This window comes from Myxocyprinus asiaticus, chromosome 8, assembly GCF_019703515.2.
Source record: "Myxocyprinus asiaticus isolate MX2 ecotype Aquarium Trade chromosome 8, UBuf_Myxa_2, whole genome shotgun sequence".
NCBI lineage: Eukaryota > Metazoa > Chordata > Actinopteri > Cypriniformes > Catostomidae > Myxocyprinus > Myxocyprinus asiaticus.
This window is the reverse complement of record NC_059351.1, coordinates 27,241,845-27,268,445: the sequence shown is the minus strand read 5'-3', so window position 1 is coordinate 27,268,445 and position 26,601 is coordinate 27,241,845. Positions and strand designations below refer to the sequence as shown.

The 26,601-nt window shown below is 41.1% G+C and overlaps 1 pseudogene; it reads left to right on the top strand.

Annotated features, from left to right (window-relative positions):
- On the top strand, positions 1–26,601 carry LOC127444741 (serine/threonine/tyrosine-interacting-like protein 2; annotated as a pseudogene).

Below are 26,601 nucleotides of genomic sequence, written 5' to 3'. Positions count from 1 at the left end.
ATGGCGTCAGCTGGTGAGAGCAGCTCTGAATCAAATGATCAACAGGTTACAGATCAGGATGAAGCTGCTTCTGTTGAAGATGTTCAGTCACATTACTTACGCTGTCCATCACCCAAGTGCCTGTGCTATTGCTCAGTTTAAGTGAACTAAAAGCACAATTAATCTATATCTGACCTATAATGGCTAATTACTCATGATCTTCCTCTCTGTCATTAAACTGTGTGTGTGTGTGAGTGTGTGTTGAATTTCATACAGTTTCTCCATGATGTCAGACCACTTCTCCACCGAATCAGACCGTTTCTCCATGATCTCTGGTTCAGACGCATCAAGCACCTACATGGAGCCAATTCATCTGTCTTCTGCAATCACCGCTAAAAAGATAATCAGTGAAGGTCTGCAAATAAACATTTAATACCAGCACATTCAGACCAGCTACTATTAGGGGAGACCGGGTATGGTTGTAACACTTTTTGCTTCAGCACCTGTAATTCACTGAATTTTTGAACTAGAGTTGGTGGGCCCAGAGACTGCATAGAGCACATTTTGCCACATTTTCCTTTGGCTTAGAGTTGCCAAATGGCTCCATACAGTCAACACAAAAGTTTTCTGTAAAAAAGAAAGTGGAATATAAAACCTGAGTACATAGACACAAAAAGTTTTTCAATTTATCTGGCAACTACGCTACTATTCAATTCTACTCTGGTCTCCAGTGGCTAACCTGTCATATGCTAACCTCACGTGGAGTCAGTCCATAATACAGGTCTGCTGCTTGAGTCAAATAGTCAGCTAACACTTCCTCCTGCATCTCAGAGAAAACTGTGTTGCTGCTCCAGTAACCTACACTGGGAAGATCAATGGACCCCTTCTGCAGTGATTTGCAGTATCTGCTCAGTGTTACATGGCAGATCCCATGTGCCTTCGCAACTGATCTGACTGACTTGCCCTTCTTTGTGACCTCATCAGATACTTTTTTTTAAAACATTGGCAAGCACACCTCTCTTTCTTTTCCACTGCCGAGGCATTGCCTAAGTGTTCCTAGTTGTATGTAAGGGGATGGTTGTAACACTTTTTAAAGATGTGTTACAACCCACCCTACCCATGTCAGCCATTGTTTAGCTAGCTGTATTAGCATAGTTGTTTGAAATTAGCAGGGAAAAAATGCATCACATTTTGCCTGAGAAACTACAATTTAATATAATATAAGTCATATGATTTTATCTGCAATAGTATAAGTACTAAACAAAATATAGTCTTGGTCAAAAAAATTTACTTTCTTACCTCAAAATCAGTTTTTTCTCTATATCTGCGTGCACCTTGACAACCACCATGTGGGATTGGGGAGGAAGTAGGTAAACACTGAAATGATCATATGACTCCTATCTTATCCCTGATTGGTGGAATTGGTGGTATTACAACTCTCCCCATGTTACAACCATACCCGGTCTCCCCTATATATATTGTTTTGTGGTCATTAAAAAGTTTTTACTCAATGTAGTGACTAGAACTTTCATCTAATATGTTGAAATGGTGTCCACTCACAAGAGATGAAGACTCATATCTAATAAAAGAAGATTTAGTTTATAGGTCGCCTCTATTATCAGAGACTTTGGCCTGCAGAGTAAATTAAATATGGCATGTACAGTGCATCCGGAAAGTATTCACAGCGCTTCACTTTTTCCACATTTTGTTATGTTACAGCCTTATTCCAAAATGGATTAAATTCATTATTTTCCTCAAAATTCTACAAACAATACCCCATAATGACAACATGAAAGAAGTTTGTTTGAAATCTTTGCAAATTTATTAAAAATAAAAAACTACAAATATCACATGTACATAAGTATTCACAGCCTCTGCCATGACACTCAAAATTGAGCTCAGGTGCATCCTGTTTCCACTGATCATCCTTGAGATGTTTCTACAACTTGATTGGAGTCCACCTGTGGTAAATTCAGTTGATTGGACATGATTTGGAAAGGCACACACCTGTCTATATAAGGTCCCACAGTTAACAGTGCATGTCAGAGCACAAACCAAGCCATGAAGTCCAAGGAATTGTCTGTAGACCTCCGAGACAGGATTGTATCGAGGCACAGATCTGGGGAAGGGTACAGAAAAATTTCTGCAGCATTGAACGTCCCAATGAGCACAGTGGCCTCCGTCATCTGTAAATGGAAGAAGTTTGGAACCATCAGGACTCTTCTAGAGCTGGCCGCCTGGCCAAACTGAGCGATCGGGGGAGAAGGGCCTTAGTCAGGGAGGTGACCAAGAACCCGATGGTCACTCTGACAGAGCTCCAGCGTTTCTCTGTGGAGAGAGGAGAACCTTCCAGAAGAACAACCATCTCTGCAGCACTCCACCAATAAGGCCTATATGGTAGAGTGGCCAGACGGAAGCCACTTCTCAGTAAAAAGCACATGACAGCCCGCCTGGAGTTTGCCAAAAGGCACCTGAAGGACTCTCAGACCATGAGAAACAAAGATTGAACTCTTTGGCCTGAATGGCAAGCATCATGTCTGGAGGAAACCAGGCACCGCTCATCACCTGGCCAATACCATCCCTATAGTGAAGCATGGAGGTGGCAGCATCATATTGTGGGGATGTTTCTCAGCGGCAGGAACTGGGAGACTAGTCAGGCTTGAGGGAAAGATGAATGCAGCAATGTACAGAGACATCCTTGATGAAAACCTGCTCCAGAGCGCTCTGATCCTCAGACTGGGACGAAGGTTCATCTTCCAACAGGACAACGACCCTAAGCACACAGCCAAGATAACAAAGGAGTGGCTCCAGGACAACTCTGTGAATGTCCTTGAGTGGCCCAGCCAGAGCCCAGACTTGAACCCGATTGAACATCTCTGGAGAGATCTGAAAATGGCCGTGCACCAACGCTCCCCATCCAACCTGATGGAGCTTGCGAGGTCCTGCAAAGAAGAATGGGAGAAACTGCCCAAAAATAGGTGTGCCAAGCTTGTAGCATCATACTCAAAAAAGACCTGAGGCTGTAATTGGTGCCAAAGGTGCTTCAACAAAGTATTGAGCAAAGGCTGTGAATACTTATGTACATGTGGTTTTTTTTTTTTTTTTTTTTTTTTATATATTTTATAAATTTGCAAAGATTTCAAACAAACTTCTTTCATGTTGTCATTATGGGGTATTGTTTGTAGAATTTTGAGAAAAATAATGAATTTAATCCATTTTGGAATAAGGCTGAACATAACAAAATGTGGAAAAAGTGAAGCGCTGTGAATACTTTCCAGATGCACTGTAAATGGTGGATTTCTACATTAATTATTCACATTATTGATGTCAATGTAAACAGCTAATTAATCACACTGTTTTCTGCTATTAATCATGGTAATTAAAGCAAACATTAAAATATAATCAAATCGAATTTGCAAGAAATTGTTTATTCATCATTTATTTTAATTATCTAAATATGTATGTTAAAATGTTTTGTTTTTTTTTGTGGATAGAGATTAATAAGACTTTTTTAATAATATGATCAAATGGACAGATTCAGTTTATATCAAGCTTTATTGGCAAGAGAAACTTAAGTGTACATTGCCAATGCATTATTAGACACAATAAATAAAAATAACTATTAGAAATAAAACATTGAATGGTGGTTTAAAATCACAAAACTATTATTTTGTCCAGCTGCCGTTCAGTCGTGCACTCTCTTGCACCATTTTCTGCATTAATTGTGTTATTTTTTTTTTAAGTGTTAAACAGTCAACTATTAATAGCAGAAATTAACGTTAAAATTATGAAATAATGCATACTGTATACATGTCTGTTTGGATCTGCTGAGCAGAAACACAAATTAAAGTAATTAGTAATGTGATTACTTTTGTGATTAAGTAATTTGATTACAATTTTAGTGAAACAATTGGTTATTTGTTTTGCATTACTTTTTAAAATAAATTGCATATATGAGAAAACTATTTCTCATATAGTTTTAGTGATTTGGTGATGGGCTTGTATGTCTTTGTAACCACATAGAAACCTCACTAAAATGAAGCTGTTAGTAACCCTAGCACAGAGGCGGTAACTTTTGCACAGGCAAACACCTCTCACATTTTCTTCAGAACGAGGACTTGATTTCATGTTATTCTCAGAATTCACCCTTGAATCTTTCTGTAATGTTCCAGTATTTTATCATGTCTGGTGTTGTCAGTGTCTGTCTGGTGTTTTCTCAGAACTGAAGTCCAGTGAGTTCAGAGTGCCGGTGACCCCTGACAGTATGCTGGAAACAGCAGAGCAGCTGATGATGGAGGATCTGTATAACCAGGTCAAAGACATGATAGATACTGTATATGCTGGGCATACAGAGAGCACTGGTGCAGGATCGTCTCGAAGCACCGTTTAACACCGTCGATGAAGTCTGGCCAAACATCTATATAGCAGAGAAGTGAGTCACACAAATACTTATTTGTCTCTTTGTATGATATGCAATAAAATTCCTTGGGAGACATAAAAACAGACACAAATGAGTCAGTTGTTCACATGTATAAAGCTTTTAAAATTAATTTAGTCTTGAATTTGAAGAGTAATGTTTGAGTTCATATTGAGATATCTGACTTTTGATTGCAGGCTGTGGTATCTTAATACCACCCAAATTAATGTTACCCAAATTTACTCTGGTGATGCCTAGACTGCTCTATTTTGTTTCCTAGAAACTGCATTGCTCTGATGTGAACTGCCATAGAGATACAGCATGGTCACCAAATCCGACAGGGCAGTATTAGAGATTACCAAAATCTGTTACCCTTTCTATTTCACTCAAAATGGATTTATTGTTACCTAAATTCACTCTGGTGATGTCTAATCTCTTCTGTGTCATACCCCAGAAAGCATTTCAGTCTGATGTGAACAGCTGCAGACATACAGCAGGGTCACCAAATCTGACAGGGCAGTATTAGAGGTTACCGAAATCCATTACCCCTCTCTATTTCACACAGAATGGATTAAATGTTACCCAAATTCACTCTGGTGATGTCTAATCTCCTCTGTGTCATATTCCAGAAAGCATTTTGGTCTGATGTGAAAAGTTGCAGACATACAGTAGGGTCACCAAATACGACAGGGCAGTATTAGAAGTTACCAAAATCTGTATACTGTGTTATGTCCCAAGGGACGTATAACTATTATATCATTGTGATGGTGATATTTAAATGTGGTTTGTGTGTGTTGTAGCTCCCTGTGCTTTCCTTGTCACTTTCGCTGTCCATTAAGCAGGATAATGAGACCCACCTGCTGGTCATTACTCATGATTGGCTCAGCCGAGGAATGGAGAGTACAAGAGGCCCACAACTCTCTTCACCTTGGGGAGAGATGTACAGAGAATTTTTTCTTTTGCAAGAGTTAGTCTATTGCTTGGTCCCAGTGTTACATTTGTTGTTGTGCTGAAGTGAGTAGTATACTGATCTTGTTTGTTGTGCTAAAGTAAGTAGTGTAACAATCTTGTCATTTGCAGTTATGTACTGCTTATACTCCTGTTGAAGTACTTGACAGTTGAATGTGCAATTTCTACACTAGTGTTATTTCCCCAGCTTTACTTTGTGTAACCCATTTAAGTTGTTTGTTGTGGGACCTCTTTAGTAGGGAGGTGGATGCCATTTACTTGTGAACAATTCTGTTTTCTCCTGTTTATTTACAGAGAGGGAGTTAGGGAAGTGATTTGTGCTTTTTTTGATAGGTAAGTTATTTTCTAAACCCTCTAGGAAGAATGTCTTTTGTTATTTTGGCTGGTTCCCCTGCTGAAGTCCATGTCTGTTTATCCCACTGTTTTCTTTAATAAATTGTTATTTTTGCCATATCACGTTTATGTAATTTGTGGTTGCTCTGGAGACGGGACCACTCTTGTGCTCTCCAAAACATTTGTTACCCACCTTCCCATACCCCTAGGCCAAAGGAAGGTGGGCTGTAACAATGGTTTTATTTTTCCTGCTGTGAAATTAAACATTTGTAAATGTTAATATTGTAAAATGGTTTCCAAAAAATCAAAGTAACTGCTAATCACAAAAATGACACCAGGCAACATTTCACACTGTCAATCAATCCCACAACTTGTGCACAAGTGTGCAACATAACTTTAGTCATATGTTTTAAAAATTAGGAAGTATTTTGTGTTTTTTGAGAACCTAAGATTTCATTTGCAGATAGTTGGGTTACATTAATGTGTTGTTAACATTAACTGGCTATTCTGACATTGACCACAAATAATGCATTATGTGCACATAAGTGTTATTGGTAATGAGCATTCCACCCCTAATTATATATGGGCTGTTGATGATTCACAGATGAAGAATTGTACTATATTAAACACAAAGGCCAAGGAGCTGCAAGTCAAAGTAATTTGTGGCCAAAATGCAGCAGACAAGATCTTTCAAGAATTTTATTGTAGTGCAATTTGGAGCACACTGTGGCCAAATTAAAACGAGGGATCCTATCTTGAAAAGATTCTACTGGCCTGGAATGTCTTCATATATTGATGGTTGGGTAAGTACATATTTCAGTTTGTCAGTGACAAACTACAGATAACCTCTCATACAATATGGTGCAATAAAGCATTATAACAAGTTTTCAATTTGATCATTTGATCTATTCTTTTTCTTGGACAACCAATAAAAAAAAAAAAAAAAATCCCCTACATTTTAAAATACCTTATAGGTTGCCAGTTGTGTGGTATGCCAGAGTAAGTGTTGTGACCTCAAGCAACCTGTGGAATGCACTCCTATACAGGTATTTTGAGTTGAGTATTGAGAATGGCCTGATGTGACTATATCAAGATTTTATAAAATTCTGAATGTTGAAATTTAAACTCTCTCAGATGAATTAAATGCATTCCATTGTTGTATCTTTGAGAGTATTTGTTATTGACATATTTTACTTCGTAATCTATTCCTTTAATTCAGAGGTGTCAAACTCTTCTTCTGCAGGGCCACATTTCTGCATAGTTTACTTATACAACCCTGTTCCAACACGCTTGTAATTCTCAAGTATTCCTGAAGACCTCGATTAGCTGGCTCACGTGTTTAATTGGGGTTGAAGCTAAACTCTGCATGAGTGTGGTCCTCCAGGAGCTGAGTTTGACTTCTGTGCTTTAATTTGAGTAATTTGCTAAACTGGTTAAATTAGGTTTTTTCAACAATTGCAATCATGATTAATAAACATTGTTTTATCTGTTCATGCTTGATGTATTATATAATTTATCAGGTCACTGCCCCCTTGGAATGGATTTCATTGGGAAGCTGACAATGACAGAGGAAGGATATCAATATATCTGTGTCCTCATTGATTACTTCACAAATTGGCCTCAGGCCTATCCCCTGAAGTCCAAGTCAGCCAGCGAGGTTAACAACTGTAAAGTAAAAAAGGAAAGGAATTTGTGAATTTCTTATGTACCTATATTACAAAATTACTTTTAATTAATTGAATTGAAATCCAGTAAGTTTGCTTTAAAAATGTATTTTGGTAAATGTCAAAGTTAAAGGCGACGTGTGTAATTCTTTAACGGGCAGATACAACTATAAGTAAGCCATTCATTGCCCGATTCTCCGAAAAGTGCAAATACTGTTGCTGTTTGATCAACCATTCTGAAATGTCAACTTCTGACTTAACCAATGGTATGATTTTGGGGTGGGAATATAAGTTTGTACAATCAATGAAAGAATAGGGGAACAGCCATTAGTGGAGTTCGCATCACTATTATTATCTCACATACATCTTCTAAACCTTTACGTCTAAATCGTCCTGCACCGTTTGTGCTATAGGCATGAGCAATTGGGCACATAATTCACGCTTTCTGGGCTAAAAAATCCCATAGACTTAAATTGAAAAGTGATCAGAGTGATCATCTCGCCAGATCTGAATGCCATAGAAATTTGGGGCAGCAAGCTGTTGCCACCACTTGACTTTTCTTCAGATAATGTACCTATAATCTGGTTATTATTGTAAACGTAAGTAGTTTTCTTGAACTCATTGTTTACATACCATAATACATGTTAAAATATTAATTTTATTCTAAAATTATGCTTCCAGAGCAACTCTCAATTGTCTATCTATTTTCAGATCAACAGTGATGTGTGCAGAATACTGGGCATCAAGAGGAGCTTGTGTGCCCCTTATCACCCACAAACCAATGGCCTGCTGGAAAAAATGAACGGAACAGTGCAGAGGTGCAATTTATTATTATTGATGTTGTTGGAAACAAGGACAAAATAAGTTGTTTTAACAAATGTTTTACACCCAGTTTGAAAATTATTTTTATGGCTTTGATTATGTGTAGATTGAAAATAGCATTGAAGAAGACATTGGAGAAGAGGAGGTATTCTCCAGCACAAAGAAACAAGAAGAACTTTTGAAAGTTTTACAGCAGAGCAATCAGGCCTCGAGAGAAAGCAAAAGAAAGAATGGAAAAGAAAACGGGCAAGATATATCACACCAGCGATCTTGTCTGGAGGAAGAATATCTGTGCACAGCAAAGTAAAGGGGGCAAACTGGACCCTGATTTTCTTGGTCCTTTTACAATCACAAAAAAAGATGGCAAATCTGTGGATCTGCTGGATAGCAATGGCAAAGGACTGCCAAAGGTGAGCATTGACCACCTGAAACCACATTGAGGAGGTGCCAAGAATACTCCACAAACTAAAATTTCAAACAAAAATTCCACCTGTACCAAATAAAAGTCATCTGGTGTTAGCCCCTACAAAACAATGCAAGGAAGAAAGCGCACAGGACTCCACCACCAGAGAAGACAGCCCCCAAACATCGCAAGACGACACCACCACCACCATTGGAGAAGCCAGCAGTGGAGATATTACAGTTAGGCCTTCATCATTGCAGGAAACATTGCGGAGTTTTGTACACAGTCCTTGGAGAAATCCATAACTTCTGTAAAACAGGAAAAAAAATATCTTGTTAAAACAAATGCAAAACAAATATCTGTCATTATTCTATGCAGACATAAGTGACGCTTGGGCTGGGAAGTGTGTTCATGTACTACTGTCTCGGATTGGTCCCTATAAAATATTTTATTGGGACATTGGACAGACAGGCCCAGACCAAGAATTGGAGAGTGAGGTAAGAACTGTTCTGTGCAGGTCATCTTTGACATAATCTTTTTTTTTTTTTTTTTTTTTTTTTTTAACAGAGCTTTTTTTTTCACTGGTCTTTTATTTATTTTTTTATTCCATTTTTATTTCAAGGTTGTCAATGCCTATATATCATTACTGGTGAGGAAGTACAACAAGCTCCATCAGGAAAAGGCCCTTTTTGTTGATTCTTTTGAAATGACTCGGATCTGGAATAGTGGGAAGTCCAAATTAAAGGTAAGTGAACACGTGTAAGATTGCATTTAATTGGAGTAACTCCAACATATGATATTAGAATGTTATGGTAACTAATAATGCAACTTAATTAAGTTTATTGTATTATGTTACAGCATGATCCTGAAAATTCTGAGATAATTTTGGGTGTTGTTAATGACAACCATCACTAGATGCTACTGGTGAGACTTAGAAACTGATATAGCAATATGTTTTATAGCAGCAGCCTTTGTGTGTAACAAGACAGTTCTTTGGGTATGTGTGGGGTTACAAATTTTAGATAATCTACCCAAAACAGCAGAGGACCGTGCTGCTGGATCCTTTGAAAGCAACAGCTTTCAAACTCACAAGATGCCTGGAGTCCACAAGGCATATTGTGGTATCTGGATATCTTGATATTTTACTTGATACTTAGTATGTAGATACTTGATATTTCCTTCCTCACCCAGTGCAAGCAGATGGAACGTCGTGTGTTGTATTTGCTCTGAAATTATGTATTATTGTATGTGAAATTGCAAATGCCTGCCTTTGGCACAAGACAGATTTAATCACCAAAACACAAATTTAATGTTGAACTGTATTGAAAGCAATACAAAAGTGTTGCACTTAAGATGAGTGTTTAAAAACTAGAATTCATGCTTAGACTTTGGAATTTTTTCTTCGTTTTTGCTGTTAATAATATATAATAAGTTTAATGTAATTTAGTCAATATCAATATTATGTTCATTGTCATAATATTTTAAATTTATTACATATTTTATTAACTGTTAAATTTAATATAGCTTGCTATTTTTAACTTTTTTTTTTTAATCTTTTAATTTAGTTTGCTGAAAATGTCCTTAATGAAAAGACAGCTGAGGGCATTCACTTCCCATCTAATACCAATGACCTGGAAAAATACAGAAAGGAGATAGCACTCACTCTCAAAGTTTTTATTCTTTAGTTTTTTATACATTTGTTAACAAGGTTTTGCTATTTAATATCCATGATAAACAAGCACCAGTGTTTACATTCATTAGTGTTTTATATTAAACGAAATGAATTGAAACCTAATCGGAATGGAAATCGAATCAAGAGGTTGTGAATCAAAGCAGGAAATCTGTATCAATACCCAGCCTTGTTAAGGGGGCTTGGGGCAAAAATGCCACGAAAAATGACAAAAATGCCCCCCAAATGCAAAATGCAGGGGACAAAAAATATTAATTCTTCTGTTTATTATTCTTAACATCTGATATACAGGTGCATCTCAATAAATTAGAATGTCGTGGAAAAGTTCATTTATTTCAGTAATTCAACTCAAATTGTGAAACTCGTGTATTAAATTCAATGCACACAGACTGAAGTAGTTTAAGTCTTTGATTCTTTTAATTGTGATGATTATGGCTTACATTTAACAAAAACCCACCAATTCACTATCTCAAAAAATTAGAATACATCATAAGACCAATAAAAAAAACATTTTTAGTGAATTGTTGGTCTTCTGGAAAGTATGTTCATTTACTGTATATGTACTCAGTACTTGGTAGGGGCTCCTTTTGCTTTAATTACTGCCTCAATTCGGCGTGGCATGGAGGTGATCAGTTTGTGGCACTGCTGAGGTGGTATGGAAGCCCAGGTTTCTTTGACAGTGGCCTTCAGCTCATCTGCATTTTTTGGTCTCTTGTTTCTCATTTTTCTCTTGACAATACCCCATAGATTCTCTATGGGGTTCAGGTCTGGCGAGTTTGCTGGCCAGTCAAGCACACCAACACCATGGTCATTTAACCAACTTTTGGTGCTTTTGGCAGTGTGGGCAGGTGCCAAATCCTGCTGGAAAATGAAATCAGCATCTTTAAAAAGCTGGTCAGCAGAAGGAAGCATGAAGTGCTCCAAAATTTCTTGGTAAACGGGTGCAGTGACTTTGGTTTTCAAAAAACACAATGGACCAACACCAGCAGATGACATTGCACCCCAAATCATCACAGACTGTGGAAACTTAACACTGGACTTCAAGCAACTTGGGCTATGAGCTTCTCCACCCTTTCTCCAGACTCTAGGACCTTGGTTTCCAAATGAAATACAAAACTTGCTCTCATCTGAAAAGAGGACTTTGGAACACTGGGCAACAGTCCAGTTCTTCTTCTCCTTAGCCCAGGTAAGACGCCTCTGACGTTGTCTGTGATTCAGGAGTGAATTAACAAGAGGAATACGACAACTGTAGCCAAATTCCTTGACACGTCTGTGTGTGGTGGCTCTTGATGCCTTGACCCCAGCCTCAGTCCATTCCTTGTGAAGTTCACCCAAATTCTTGAATCGATTTTGCTTGACAATCATAAGGCTGCGGTTCTCTCGGTTGGTTGTGCATCTTTTTCTTCCACACTTTTTCCTTCCACTCAACTTTCTGTTAACATGCTTGGATACAGCACTCTGTGAACAGCCAGCTTCTTTGGCAATGAATGTTTGTGGCTTACCCTCCTTGTGAAGGGTGTCAATGATTGTCTTCTGGACAACTGTCAGATCAGCAGTCTTCCCCATGATTGTGTAGCCTAGTGAACCAAACTGAGAGACCATTTTGAAGGCTCAGGAAACCTTTGCAGGTGTTTTGAGTTGATTAGCTGATTGGCATGTCAAAATATTCTAATTTTTTGAGATAGTGAATTGGTGGGTTTTTGTTAAATGTGAGCCAAAATCATCACAATTAAAAGAACCAAAGACTTAAACTACTTCAGTCTGTGTGCATTGAATTTATTTAATACACGAGTTTCACAATTTGAGTTGAATTACTGAAATAAATGAACTTTTCCACGACATTCTAATTTATTGAGATGCACCTGTAGTTCTTGATATTCTAATATAGTCATATTCATGAATGAATATTGATTTAAATCTTTAATCAAGTAAGGGTAAGAGGTCAAATTCTCAATCTTGAGAATTTGTTTAAATGAACTGGGTAACACTTTACAATATGGTTCCATTAGTTAACATGAACTAAAAATAAATGATACTTTTACAGCATTTATTAATGTAGGTTTATGTTAATTTTATACTGTAGTATATTATACTAATACATTTTTACAATTAAAATTTGTATAAAAGTGAATGCACTATGAACTAACAATTGTATTTTCATACATTAACATTAACCATGATGAATAAATGCTGTAAAAATATATTGTTCTATGTTAGTTCGTGACACCTAATACATTAATGTTAACAAATAAAAAATTATTGTAAAGTGTTACCATGAATTAATTAACGTGTTTGACATAAACGAATGAGACACAGTATATGTTTTAAATATGTCCTAACAAAGGTAATTACAAAAAAAAATGCTCCTAAAAATCTAATTATGGGGGCAAATGTTGTCACAATGTAAAAGTTCATTTCTGACATTGGTTGACATAGTCGTCACATTAATTATTATGAACAGCATTTGAAGACAAGCGTTTATAACAGAAAACTTTACTCATGTCTGCAGATCAGTGGCAGTAAATAAAGCTCGTCTCAAGCGTCTCGGCATCACTCATATTGTGAATGCGGCTCATGGCACAGGACTGTACACTGGCGAGGTGTTTTAACAGGGTATGAACATCACGTATATGGGGATCGAGTTGGATGATTTTCCTGAAGCAGATATCTCACCACACTTCCGCTCATGTGTCGAGTTCCTCGACGTATGGGATTACTTTTGTGCCAATTGTTTTGAACGTAACTTTTCTAAAAACAAAAATATAAACTGAGAATGAATAAATGCAAATGGAAACTGAAAAAATAAATTCAAAGGCAAAATTTACACTTAGTCTTCAAATAAACTGCATACTTTAATGAAATTCTCTGCTTGAGTTCACTGATCAGGACTTACAGATGTGCTGCTCGCATTTTCAGTCATGCTTCCAAAGTTTTCATTTACGCTCCCGGAGTTCCCTTTCGATTTCGGTCACTTACATCGCATTGCTGATGGGGAAAAACTCCTTTTCTCCGATTTCTGAATTCCTATTGGATCACGCCAATTCAGATGCAACTGTATTGAGCCAATGGTGTTCACGCCCACTCAGCCAATGACACAGAGCGTGCGGCACTCAGCTCTCTATATAAGTGGGCATAATGCCTTCAGTCAGAATTTATCTCCTTTACTCCTGGATTTCACCATCGAATCGCACTTACCTGCAGTGGATGGTGCTTCCCTTCCTGAAGACGACCGTTCCCCTGCCTTGCTCCGGTGAGCTAAAAGAGTTAAATATTTCCACACTTGCGCTGACTGGACCGTCTTTTTCAAGATGCCATCGCATAAGTGCAGATGTGGGAAACCTGTTCCCACGTCTGACGGCCACAAGAGCTTTGTGTTCTGTCTGGGCCACGCCCATGCAGAAGCAGCGCTGGTAGAGGCTGAATGCCCACACTGCGAGGCAATTTGCCTCAAAACGCTCTGCACTCGGATAGCGCTATTTAAGTGCAATGACCCGACTACTCTCGCTCCGTTGCTTCCCCTGTCCCTCAAGGACCTGGGGAACGACTATGCTCAAGGTGAGGATATGGAGCAAACGGATTGTGAGGCTGTACTGCCGGCTCAGGTCCCGCATGCCCCACACCCCCACACTCTTCTTCCCCTGTCCTGTTCACTAAAAGTCTTTGCCCGCCTGATGGCGCTTCTGCCCTCATGCAGTTCGGCAATGGTGAACATGGAGAAGAGGAGAATGATGACACCGTATCTCTCACGGCTTCAGACACTGTCACCTCGTCCGCGTCAATGGAGGACACTGCTTTTCCCCCCCTAAGAGGCGGAAACTGTTCTTCGAAAGCGGATGTGGAGCATGTCCATATTCTCACTAAGGCTATAGACGAGCTGTAGCTCGAATGGTCATCTCCATTAGAGCCAACTCGTTCTCGGCTGGACGAGTGGTTTTGCCAGGTCACCAAACTAAGACTGCCCCGCATAGACCTGCGGGGTTCCCAGAGGTGAGGAATCATAGAGTTCACCATACTTGGCGAGGCTGCACCTCTCCAATACAGCAGCTTTCACATCCGTCGACAGTGGAGAACAAATGGGATATGGCTTGCTTCCCCCCCCCGTTGAACAGGTGGTAGCAGCCCACCTATGTCTCTCGACTCAAACTGGCCTGAGATCCCACCCACTGCTCCCATCTAAGCCATGCTGGCTTACTTCAACACTAGCGGGACGCGCCCATAATACAGCTGGGCAAGATGGTGCCGCCTTGCGCACAATGGCAGTGCTCCAGGTCTGCCAGGCCAAAATTCGTTAAAAAAAAAATGGATGAATACGGTCCCGACCTGACCATGTTCAAAGAACTTTGTGTTGCGACCGATTTGGCGCTAAGAGCAACAAAGGCCACCGCCGGAGCGATTGGGCGCACCATGGGAAATCTGGTTGTCCTAGACACCTTTTGCTGATGCTGACTGACATGCGCAATGGGGACAAGTCGGCCCTCCTCGACGCGCCGGTAACCCCTGCTGGTCTCTTCAGCAACGCAGTGGAAGCCCTATCAGAGCGCTTCCAGACAGCCCAAAAACAGCAGCAGGCTATGAAGCATTTCATGCCTAAACGAGGCAGTACCGCCGCTCAGCCCAGCCATTCATGCTCCGCTTCAGTGCAGCGCCCCCTGAAACGGCAGCACTCTACTCCCCAGGCACCTCAGGTCCATCTGAGCCAGCCGTTCACTGGAAAAAGCCTTGGCCAAAGCGCCGCTATCCACAGCCACCGCGTCAAGGGCCCTGCTCATTGGATAACCTTCCTCTGATCAGCCTCAGCGTTCCTGACAGCTTCAGCAGCGTGAAGAGGAGTCCGCGTTGAAGAGTCCTCCGTGAGGAAGCCCCGCCCCCAAGCGGACTCGCACAGAATCCCTGTTCTCTACCCCCACTGTTCCTGTTCGGGAGATTGTTCACAATTGTTTATCTGCGCCAATAAAGTGTATAAAAAAATGTGCACTCTGCCCGCCTTGCCGGAAGTGCGAAAAGAGAAAAATACACAAACACTCATGCACCCACACACATCCCACTAACTGTCAGCCCCGCCCCTGGGCCGGGCGCCATGTTAAGCTCTTCAGCGATCACGCTACCCCCACTGTCCGAGCGAATAAAAGCTTGGGAATCCCTTCCAGGCATATCAAATTGGGTGTTAACAACTCTAAAAGCACGGTTACACACTTCAGTTTGCGAGACAGCCACACGCGTCATCTCAAAACGCTCACATTCTGCATGCAGAAATCAACAGCCTGCTAGCAGTGCAGGCAATAGAACTTGTCGAACTCAGCGAGTGTCAAAAGGGCCTTTACAGCCGTTATTTTCTTGTCCCGAAGAAAGGCTTCTGAATCATGCACTGTCAAAATGCCCGTTCAAAATGTTGACACAAAAGCAGATCATAGTACACATCCTTCAGAACGACTGGTTTGTCTCAATAGATCTGAAAGATGCCTATTTTCATATCCCGATCGCTCCTTATCACAGACGCTTCTTGAGGTTCGCATTCGAGGAGACGGCATATCAATTCGCAGTCCTGCCATTCAGCCTCTCCCTCGCTCCGCGCACATTCATGAAATGTGTGGATGCAGCTTTAGTGCCTCTGAAAGTGGAGGGGTTGCGAATACTCAATTACCTAGACAACTGGCTCATTTTAGCACAGTCAGAGACTATGGCGTGCTCGCGCATTTGAATACACTTTGCCTACGGGTCAATATGAGGAAAAGCTCATTAATTCCCAGTCAGGAAATATCCTTCCTGGGGTTGTGTTTGAACTCTGTAACAATGCGTGCTTAGCTCTCGGCTTATAGAATACACTCGATATGCAGCACGGCAGCGAGTTTCAAATTGGGCGGGGCTCTGCCTCTGAAATGCTTTCAGAAACTCCTCGGGCTTATGGCAGCCACAGCAGTGGTCACTCCCCTTGGTCTGTTACACATGAGACCTCTGTAAAATTCCTCAACGGGCATGGCGCTACGGGCACCATCACGTTGTAGTCACCAACCACTGTCTATCTGCGATAGCACCATGGATAGCTCCGGAGTTTTACTGGCCTGGGGTCACCTTAGGTCAGGTTTCCAGATGCAAAGTAGTTATTACAGATGTGTCCAACACGGGCTGGGGCGCATTATGCGAAGGCCGCCTGGCATTCGGGGAATGGATGAATGTAAAACAGACCTGGCACATCAACCGCTTGGAGATTTTGGTGGTTATTTTAGCCCTAAAAGCAAATGAGTCAGAGGTGATGGGGCATCATATTCTGATTCGCACTGACAACAAGTCAGTAGTGGCATACATCAATCCCCAGGGCGGTGTGCAATTTCCAGCAATGATGACACTCATGCGACAACTCTTCAAATGGAGTGTCTCCTGTCGTTACGGGCAACCCGTGTGCCTGGAGCCCTGAATTTCGGAGTGGACATGCTCTCTCGACAGAGAGAGATCTGGAACAGATTTGGGAGGATGACGATAGATCTATTCGCCTTCAAGGAGACCTCATTGTTCCCTGTGGTATTCCATGACAGGACAGGCTCTGTTGGGGGTGGATGCTTTAGCTCAAAAATGGCCAGCAGGTCGAAAGTACAGGTGCTGGTCATATAATTAGAATATCATCAAAAAGTTGATTTATTTCACTAATTCCATTCAAAAAGTGAAACTTGTATATTATATTCATTCATTACACACAGACTGATATATTTCAAATGTTTATTTCTTTTAATTTTGATGATTATAACTGACAACTAAGGAAAATCCCAAATTCAGTATCTCAGAAAATTAGAATATTACTTAAGACCAATACAAAGAAAGGATTTTTAGAAATCTTGGCCAACTGAAAAGTATGAACATGAAAAGTATGAGCATATACAGCACTCAATACTTAGTTGGGGCTCCTTTTGCCTGAATTACTGCAGCAATGCGGCGTGGCATGGAGTCGATCAGTCTGTGGCACTGCTCAGGTGTTATGAGAGCCCAGGTTGCTCTGATAGTGGCCTTCAGCTCTTCTGCATTGTTGGGTCTGGCATATCGCATCTTCCTCCTCACAATACCCCATAGATTTTCTATGGGGTTAAGGTCAGGCGAGTTTGCTGGCCAATTAAGAACAGGGATACCATGGTCCTTAAACCAGATACTGGTTGCTTTGGCACTGCGTGCAGGTGCCAAGTCCTGTTGGAAAATGAAATCTGCATCTCCATAAAGTTGGTCAGGAGCAGGAAGCATGAAGTGCTCTAAAACTTCCTGGTATACGGCTGCGTTGACCTTGGACCTCAGAAAACACAGTGGACCAACACCAGCAGATGACATGGCACACCAAACCATCACTGACTGTGGAAACTTCACACTGGACCTCAAGCAACGTGGATTGTGTGCCTCTCCTCTCTTCCTCCAGACTCTGGGACCCTGATTTCCAAAGGAAATGCAAAATTTACTTTCATCAGAAAACATAACTTTGGACCACTCAGCAGCAGTCCAGTCCTTTTGTCTTTAGCCCAGGCGAGACGCTTCAGACGCTGTCTGTTGTTCAAGAGTGGCTTGACACAAGGAATGCGACAGCTGAAACCCATGTCTTGCATACGTCTGTGCGTAGTGGTTCTCCCCCACATTTTTGAATTGTTTTTGTTTCACAATCCTCTCCAGGGTGCGGTTATCCCTATTGCTTGTACACTTTTTTCTACCACATCTTTTCCTTCCCTTCGCCTCTCTATTAATGTGCTTGAACACAGAGCTCTGTGAACAGCCAGCCTCTTTTGCAATGACCTTTTGTGTCTTGCCCTCCTTGTGCAACGTGTCAATGGTCGTCTTTTGGACAACTGTCAAGTCAGCAGTCTTCCCCATGATTGTGTAGCGTACAGAACTAGACTGAGAGACCATTTAAAGGCCTTTGCAGGTGTTTTGAGTTAATTAGCTGATTAGAGTGTGGCACCAGGTGTCTTCAATATTGAACCTTTTCACAATATTCTAATTTTCTGAGATACTGAATTTGGGATTTTCCTTAGTTGTCAGTTATAATTATCAAAATTAAAAGAAATAAACATTTGAAATATATCAGTCTGTGTGTAATGAATGAATATAATATACAAGTTTCACTTTTTGAATGGAATTAGTGAAATAAATCAACTTTTTGATGATATTCTAATTATATGACCAGCACCTGTATGCATTCCCCCTGCTGTGCTTCATTCCTCCACTCCTCTCCAAAATCAGTGAGGAAATGGAAACACTACTACTGATTGTGCCGAGGTGGCCGAATCAACCGTGGTTTCCAGAAATCGTGGAGCTCCTTTATGCGCATCTGTGGGAAATCCCAGAAAGACTGGACCTTCTCAGGCAAGTAGCTCGATTTGGCATCCGCGGTCGGAGTTATGGAATCTACATGTGTGGCCGTTGACAAAGACCTCTCACAGGCAATAAAAAATGTTGCACTCCCATCTACGAGACATGACTATCCCATTAATTGCCCTATTTCTGTCATTTTTGAATTTTTACAGGAGCGCTTAGACACAGGTCTTACTCCGTCACGCTAAAAGTATATGTAGCCGCTATATCGGCAAATCATGCAGCTGTAGGGGGCATGCCAGTAGGTAGACACTGTTTTGTGGTCAGCTTTCTAAGAGGCACGAGGTGACTGAATCCTCCTCACCCAGCTACAATCTCTACATGGGACCTGGCCTTGGTGCTGAATGCGCTGACTAAAGCCCCCTTTGAACCGATCGAGACTGTCAATCTGCGTTCTCTTTCCTTTAAAACAGCTCTCTTACTCGCCCTGGTGTCCGTTAAGAGGGTGAGTGATCTGCAGGCATTCTCAACGCACAACTCCTGTTTGGAATTCGGTCCAAGTGAATCTAGAGCCACGCTGAGACCGAAAAAAGGTTATATTCCTTTAAGGCGCAGGTAGTCACTTTACAAGCCTTTTACCCCCTCCCTTCCAGTCAGAAGAGCAACGCTCCCCCCATATGCTCTTTCCAGTCAGAGCGCTACACACCTATGTGTCCCGCTCGAGCCAATTCAGACAAACGGACTAGCTTTTTGTCTGTTTCGGAGGTCGCTCGAAAGGCATGCCAGTCTCAATGCAGAGACTGTCACATTGGATTGTCAATGCTATAACACTGGCGTGCAAATCTCAGGGAACCCAATGACCTATTGGCATTAAGGCCCACTCAACGAGAGGTATGGCTGCCACTTGAGCGTGGGAAAATGGTGTTTCCATACAAGAAATCTGCCTGGCGGTGGGTTGGGCTTTGCCCAGCACCTTTGCACAATTTTACAACCTTGACGTGCATTCGGTGGCTTCACAGATATTGTCTGTGCAGCAGCATTAATTCATTGTATTCTAAGGTCCGCTTCGAGAACTCTATGAATTCTCTTTGCTCCCGGAGCACACTTGCCTGTGCTCTCCTAGGTCTGCTTGGCCTTTTCTATTCAACAATGCAATACTCGGCCCTTCATGTTAAGCACCGTCATACTTCGTTTATACTGCTTAATTACACTACATGCAATTATCTCTTATGTCTCTGCTGTGCTTTAGACATTCAAACGTAAAGCGGTGCCACACTCGGGCCATACCGCTTGAATATATGTTTACTGTGTTTCCCACACAAATACATTAATATACTTGTGTCTCGGTCATGCCTTAGACACTTATTCTCTGGTTAAAAGATAGATATGTGCTGTGTTTCCCTTAGTGGAACTCGGATGTTTCACTACCGTATTGTGCACCTGGCTGTGCTCTACTAGGTCTGCTTGGAGCCCTCTTAAAGGCAAAGCATCCCGCTACTGAGTGATGTGCAGGGCGAGGTTGATTTCTTATACGCTTCCTATAAGCTAAGCATTGTATCTGTAAGACATAATCTCATGTCCTGGTACAGTCAAAACAACCTTGAGCTGAACACGCTCAAAACGGTGGAGATGATTGTGGACATTAGGAGGAACACCCCAACACTGACCCCCCTCACCATTCTAAACAGCGCTGTGGCAGCAGTGGAGTCATTCAGGTTCCTGGGCACTACCATCTCACAGGACCTGAAGTGGGAGACACATTGACTCCACTGTGAAAAAGGCCCAGCAGAGGTTGTACTTCCTTCGACAGTTGAGGAAATTCAACCTGCCACAGGAGCTGCTGATACAGTTCTACTCAGCAGTCACTGAGTCTGCCCTCTGCACTTCAATAACTGTCTGGTTTGGTTCAGCTACGAAATCAGATATCAGAAGACTACAAAGGACAGTTCGGACTGCTGAGAGGATTATTGGTTGCCCCCTGCCCCCCCTTCAAGAACTGTACACTTCCAGAGTGAGGAAAAAGGCTGGAAAAATCACTCTGGACCCCACTCACCCTGCCCACTACCTTTTTGAACTGTTGCCTACTGGCTGACACTTCAGAGCTCTGAGCACCAGAACCATCAGGCACATGAACAGTTTTTTTTTCCCTCAGGTTATCCATCTCATGAACAGTTAAATTGCCCCATTGAGCAATAACTATGTGCAATACACAGTTTAGTCTTTCTTATATTTATCCAACACAGCCAACCTCTTCTGCCATTTCATTCATCTGGGGGAAGAAAAAAAAACAAAAAAACAAAAACATTTGCACTGTACATAACAGATTTGTATTTACACTGTGCATAACAGATTGTATTAGATTTACACTACCCATGTGTATGTGTGTATGTATGTATGTGTGTCTGTACGTATGTGTATTATTATTTTTTTATCATTATCTATGTCTTGCTATTGTTTTTGTATGGTTGTACACTGGAAGCTTCTGTCACCAAGACAAATTCCTTGTATGTGTAAGCATACTTGGCAATAAAGCTAATTCTGATTCTGTACACTCGTTAGTTAGAACGAGATTCACTCTTGAGTGTTATGTGTTACGTGTGCTTTGTACAGTACCATGGCGTGATCGTACATGTTGGGCCTCATGTATTCAGATAGAAGACAAAGGCAGGCCTTACACAGTCGTAAAACCTAACTCAGCCCCCACACACCAAGTCGTAAATCTTACTGATAAAAATTGCGCCAAAATCAAACAAAGGGAGTTCAAAACAGACTACAAATCCCATGAAGCCTTTTTCACTAAAGGATCGCACTCTCAACTCCTATTGGATAAGGCACACAACAGAACGTTCCTCAAACCATGACATCATCAGGAGTAGAAATACCTCTGAAATGCTTCTGGGATTTGCTTCCAGTAACTTTGTTTGCAGTGTGTAGATGCAGCTCATCGCTGCTCTCAGGTGCAACCTCGTGGCACAAGGAAGTAACGTCCGACTTGAAACTGTGGCCGTACAATCTCCATCTCGCTGGATGAGTTGAGATTACTCTGTGTTCAACTGAACACTCTAACGGATCTGAAGGAGACAGCCGAGCAGTCTTCATCCGTTTGCCTGCAAAAGTGAAGAGATTAAAGATTTCTCTTCCATCTTCAATCAAGTCGACATTTCTGAAGTTCTCTGCCAGCCCACTGAGAATCAACAGCTGTGCCCACCAACAGAGCAAGGAAACGGCCTCCCGTTATCACACGAGCCTCAAGGAACCGGGGCCGAGTTAAAGGACGGAGGGACAAACATTCTACCTGTGTTCTCATGCGATTCAAGAAAGAGGTTTACGTCTGGGCAGAGATAGAATATTATAGTGTGTTATTCTTATGTTTCAAGGTTTTTTTTGCTTGTACAGTTTACGGACCGCCATGTCCGCTCATTATTAATACTCAGGGTATTAATTATCACAAATTTGTTTTGCTGTATTGTGGTCCAACCAAATTGGACTGTTGTGCATTTTCGCCATCGCGGGTGAAACCGGCAAACTGAGTTATCCATTAAAGAGTCAAAGAACGCGGGACTTTTACGAGCCGTCCACCGTGTCTCTGAGTGTTTACAGCTGCTTTCTCTCCCACGATTGCGAAATCGGCTTTAGGGCCGTCACTTTATTCTCTCTCTCTCTCTCTCTCGTACTAACCACACACAAACACACACACACACACACCTTATATGTTATAGGATTATTTTTATTTCCATATCTAATCATATCACTGTTTAGTTTGTAGTTGTAAGTCGGAAGTTTATTGACTGCATTGTATTAATTATTAATTGATATTACTGCATAAATAAACTTTGTTTATATTACAAAGAGAAGTGTTTTGCATACACCTGTGTCATGCTGACGGGATGTCAGTGCTCTGATTCAAGCCTTCATTCATTGTTTTTTTCCCCAAAAATCGATATTCTTCAGATGTCGATTTTCCTAAGAAAACAATCTAATATTGAGACTGTTTTACTATCTGGTTATTAGTCCCTGATTCCAGGGTGGTGCCCTGTCAATGTTAATCCTTATTAATATTCTATTGATTTTTGATAATTGATAATTATCTTTGATGATTGTTGAATTTGAATGATCAATAAGCTAGTGTTAATTTTAATGTTTCATCGATGTTAACAATTAAAGATTATCTTTGATAATTGTTGATTTAAAGGATTGAAAAAGCTAACATTGATTCTCATCAATGTTCTATTGATTTTAATAATTATTAATTATCTTTGATAATTATTAATTATTGCTAATAACCAAACCCGCTCCTAAACGTAGCACACTACATTTACTGGAGCCCCATATGAGGTTTTAATGAGTTAGATTCAATTAATTTAAATATTAATTAATAACTAAAAAAATAATTAACCCAATGAGCAGCATGCAGTGCATGACTCCGTCCACTAGAGGGCTTTAGTAAGGAACTCAAACACAGGAATTTAATACAGGGCTTTGAATTTCAAAATAAAGCACTTAGTTTTAGTTTTGTTTCCCATCCAAAGTGGCTCAAAAACTGTAAAGTGCTTTTCACAATGTTCACATTGCACTGGATTTATCTCAAATGAAGCTTTGTACTAGCTTGATTTTAAAGATTATATTCTCTCTTTTTTTTTATAAGAATTATGACTGAGAATGACTCTCTTTAGCTTAATTGATGTAGATTATTTTTGAATGCATTCCATTTGTATTGTGATCTGAGCAACATTCAGCCATTCAGAGTCTCATGTATTCACTGTGTTGTCATCATTTGACCAGGTTTTTCCCCTTTTTGAACATGTAAAAGAATGTCACAGTTTACAGTAGCAATGCTAACAATAGCATTCTTGCTTTTATCCCACCATAACCCTTCAGTCAAACATGCACACACATACACACACACACACACACAAAACAAACAGCAAGAACAACACAAAAAATAATTAAAAATAAATATATATGTTGTTTGACCAGCTTGGCTCGAGTCTGTAGTGTCTGCTTTTGCCTGTAGCTCTTTGGTCACAACAATGCTCGTTTGGTTTACATGCTGAACATGATGGTCATACGCCTTTTTAAGCAGGTCCATTCTGTGGCCATTTATCTACGATTGGTCTGTTTCTTGCTTACGCTGTCTTTGCAATAGGGTTCCAAGAAAGAAGTTATGAAGGCTCAGCTCATGAACATCAATCAGGCCATGCTTGATAACCGAGAGTGGCCAGTAATGTGACTTAATTAAAATAAATGAGTGAATACAGTGGGAATATGTTACCCCCGCAGATTTCCATAGAAAATTCTTGACAAAAATGATGATATAAAACAAATGTGATGTGTCAAAAATGGGCTTTCTTTTTTACAGTTACTGTATATTGTGTATTTCAGAGGAGGAATTTTGCTGTAGCTTTTCTACACACTCACCTGACAGACAACTCCTCCACTGAAGATAACACAGATTTAATACGAGTGAAAGCATAATATAAGCTATAAAAATATTCTATACAATAAGTGTTGTTTACAGTATTTACATAACATCAGCAACGATGATGAGTCTTTGCTAGGCGAGTGGAAGCATCTGATAGTTCGACCGGAAGACCTGGACAGTGTGACCAGCAAAGATGTGCGAATGATGAAGGAATGTATCAGGCGTCATCCTTTTCGACCGGCTTCAGATGCAGGATACACGAGCAGCTGTAGCAGCTACGGCAATCTATGGAAGCAACGCCTTAAAGAGATCGAAGAGCAGGCGGCTGCACAATACTGGCTGAGAGATGCCGATGATGACACTAACAGCAAAGCGAGCCAGAAGAAAACTGATGATGATATAGAGAGTATTCTCTCTAACACTAGTTCGATGTACAACTTCTGCAAAAAGATCAAGGAACATCTAACACCACTGGAAAGGTGGAAGATTAAGCACATTCAGTTTGACTGGAACAAAAAGGATGCAGCAACAGAGAAGGGGGAACAGATGGAGTGCGAGACAGAGGCCCTAGCTCCCTTGTTGGAGGACGTCAACTTGATGGCCTATCAGACCTGGAAACTGAAGCAACAGAAGAAATTTGGTGGTGAAGAGAACAAGGATGAGATTCTGCAAATGAGCCGAGGGGAGGACACAGCCACAGTAAAGAGACAACAGTGACGAGAAAAGCTTCTGGAGTGTAGAAGGAAAACACTAGAAGAGAGCCACTCTGTATGTGGCTGGGAAACCGAGAGTGCTCTAAGCAGCGCCAGCATCCCCCTGTCTGCTTTCTGCACAGGTGGTTTTCCATCCGCAAGTGTCGCAGGAGACGATAACATGTCTGGGCTGAGTGGAAGATCTTCTGTCCTTTCAGGTAGCACAAGATCACAACCTCCTGTACCCCAAGAGCCTCCTCCACCACCTGCCCCAATGATTGGTCCTAATGGAGAACCCATGGTCAACATTGCAAACATCCAAAACTGGATTGCCAATGTAGTGAATGAGACTCTCATTCAGAAGCAAGCAGAGATGATGATAAGAGGAGGTCTCGCCACTTCCAGAGCAGGTTCAGTGTTTAGTCTGGGTGCTGGATCAACAATCGGTCCAGGACGTGGTGAAGATGATGATAAAGCCTCAATTTTGCATGGAGCAACTTCCTCGAGCGTACTGTCCCGCATTCGAGCAGAATCCATGCTATCAGTGGGTGGGAAGGCCAGGTCTGTGTTGTCTGCTAGTGGTTGAGCAGAGTCTGTGCTACCTGCTGGAGGAGCATCCAACCTCTCATCTATCTCAGGGTTAGGCTCTCAAAGAAGCAAGATTACTACAACCATTGTACCATTGTACAGCCTATTCCAAGACCAGGTAAATCTTCCGAAACTGGACACCATGGAAAAAGAAAGTCTGATATGAGGGACAAGATGGCATCATGTGAGGTGAAGATTACATTTACATTTATTCATTTTGCAGACGCTTTTATCCAAAGCGACTTGCAAAAGAGGAAAACATAAGCAAATCATCTTAAGGAGACAGTGGTACGAAAAGTGCCATATTACAAAGTTTCACTAGCATCAGAATAGTAGTATTCAAAACAGATTAAAGTGCAATAAGATTATTATAAATGTTTTTTGTGACTTGTTAAGTGCTCTTGGAAAAGATGTGTTTTTAGTCATTTTTTGAAAACAGAAAGTGAGTCAGCTTCACGGATGGAAGCTGACTCACCAACGTGGTACGATGAAGCCGAAAGTCCGGGAAAGTGTTTTGGTGCTTCTTTGTGTTGGTACAAGTCGACGTTCCTTAGCCGACCGCAGGGTTCTAGTGGGCGCGTAACTCTGCAGAAATGATTTTAGGACGTGCTGCTGCATTCTGGATCATTTTCAGGGGTCTATTTGCACATGCAGGGTGGCCTGCAATGAGAGTGTTACAGTTGTCCAGTCTAGTTATGACAAGTGACTGAACAAGAAGTTGTGTGGCATGTTCAGAGAGGAAGGGTCTTATCTTCCTGATATTGAAGGGTGTAAATCTTCATGATCTTGCAGTCTTTGAGATATGGTCTGTGAAATGTAGTTTGTTATCGATGGTTACCCCTAGATTTCTGACCGTTTTGGAAGGTGTTACTGTAGTTGAACCCAGCTGCACGGTGATGTTGTGTTCAACAGCAGGGTTGGCTGGAAAGACAAGGAGTTCGGTCTTGGCTGGGTTAAGTTGCAGGTGGTGTTCCTTCATCCAGGCCAAGATGTCTGCCAAACAGGCAGAGATTCGAATAGTCACTGTGGTATCGTTGGGCTGGAAAGACAAGTAGAGCTACGTGTCATCGGTGTAGCAGTGGTAAGAGAAACCATGTGCCTGCATGATGGGTCCCAGTGATGTTGTGTATATAGAGAAAAGAAGTGTCCCAAGCACTGAACCCTGAGGTACCCCATTAAGTAGCTGATGTGGCTTGATGAGATTACAGAAGACAACAAGCACAGTACATTATACAAGAAGAAGCAGAAAGAGGAGGATGAAGAACATGAGAGGGGTCTTGGAAAGTCAAATGGATTTGATGATTTGATGGCTTGTCCCAGTGAGAAACCTAAACCCAAATGA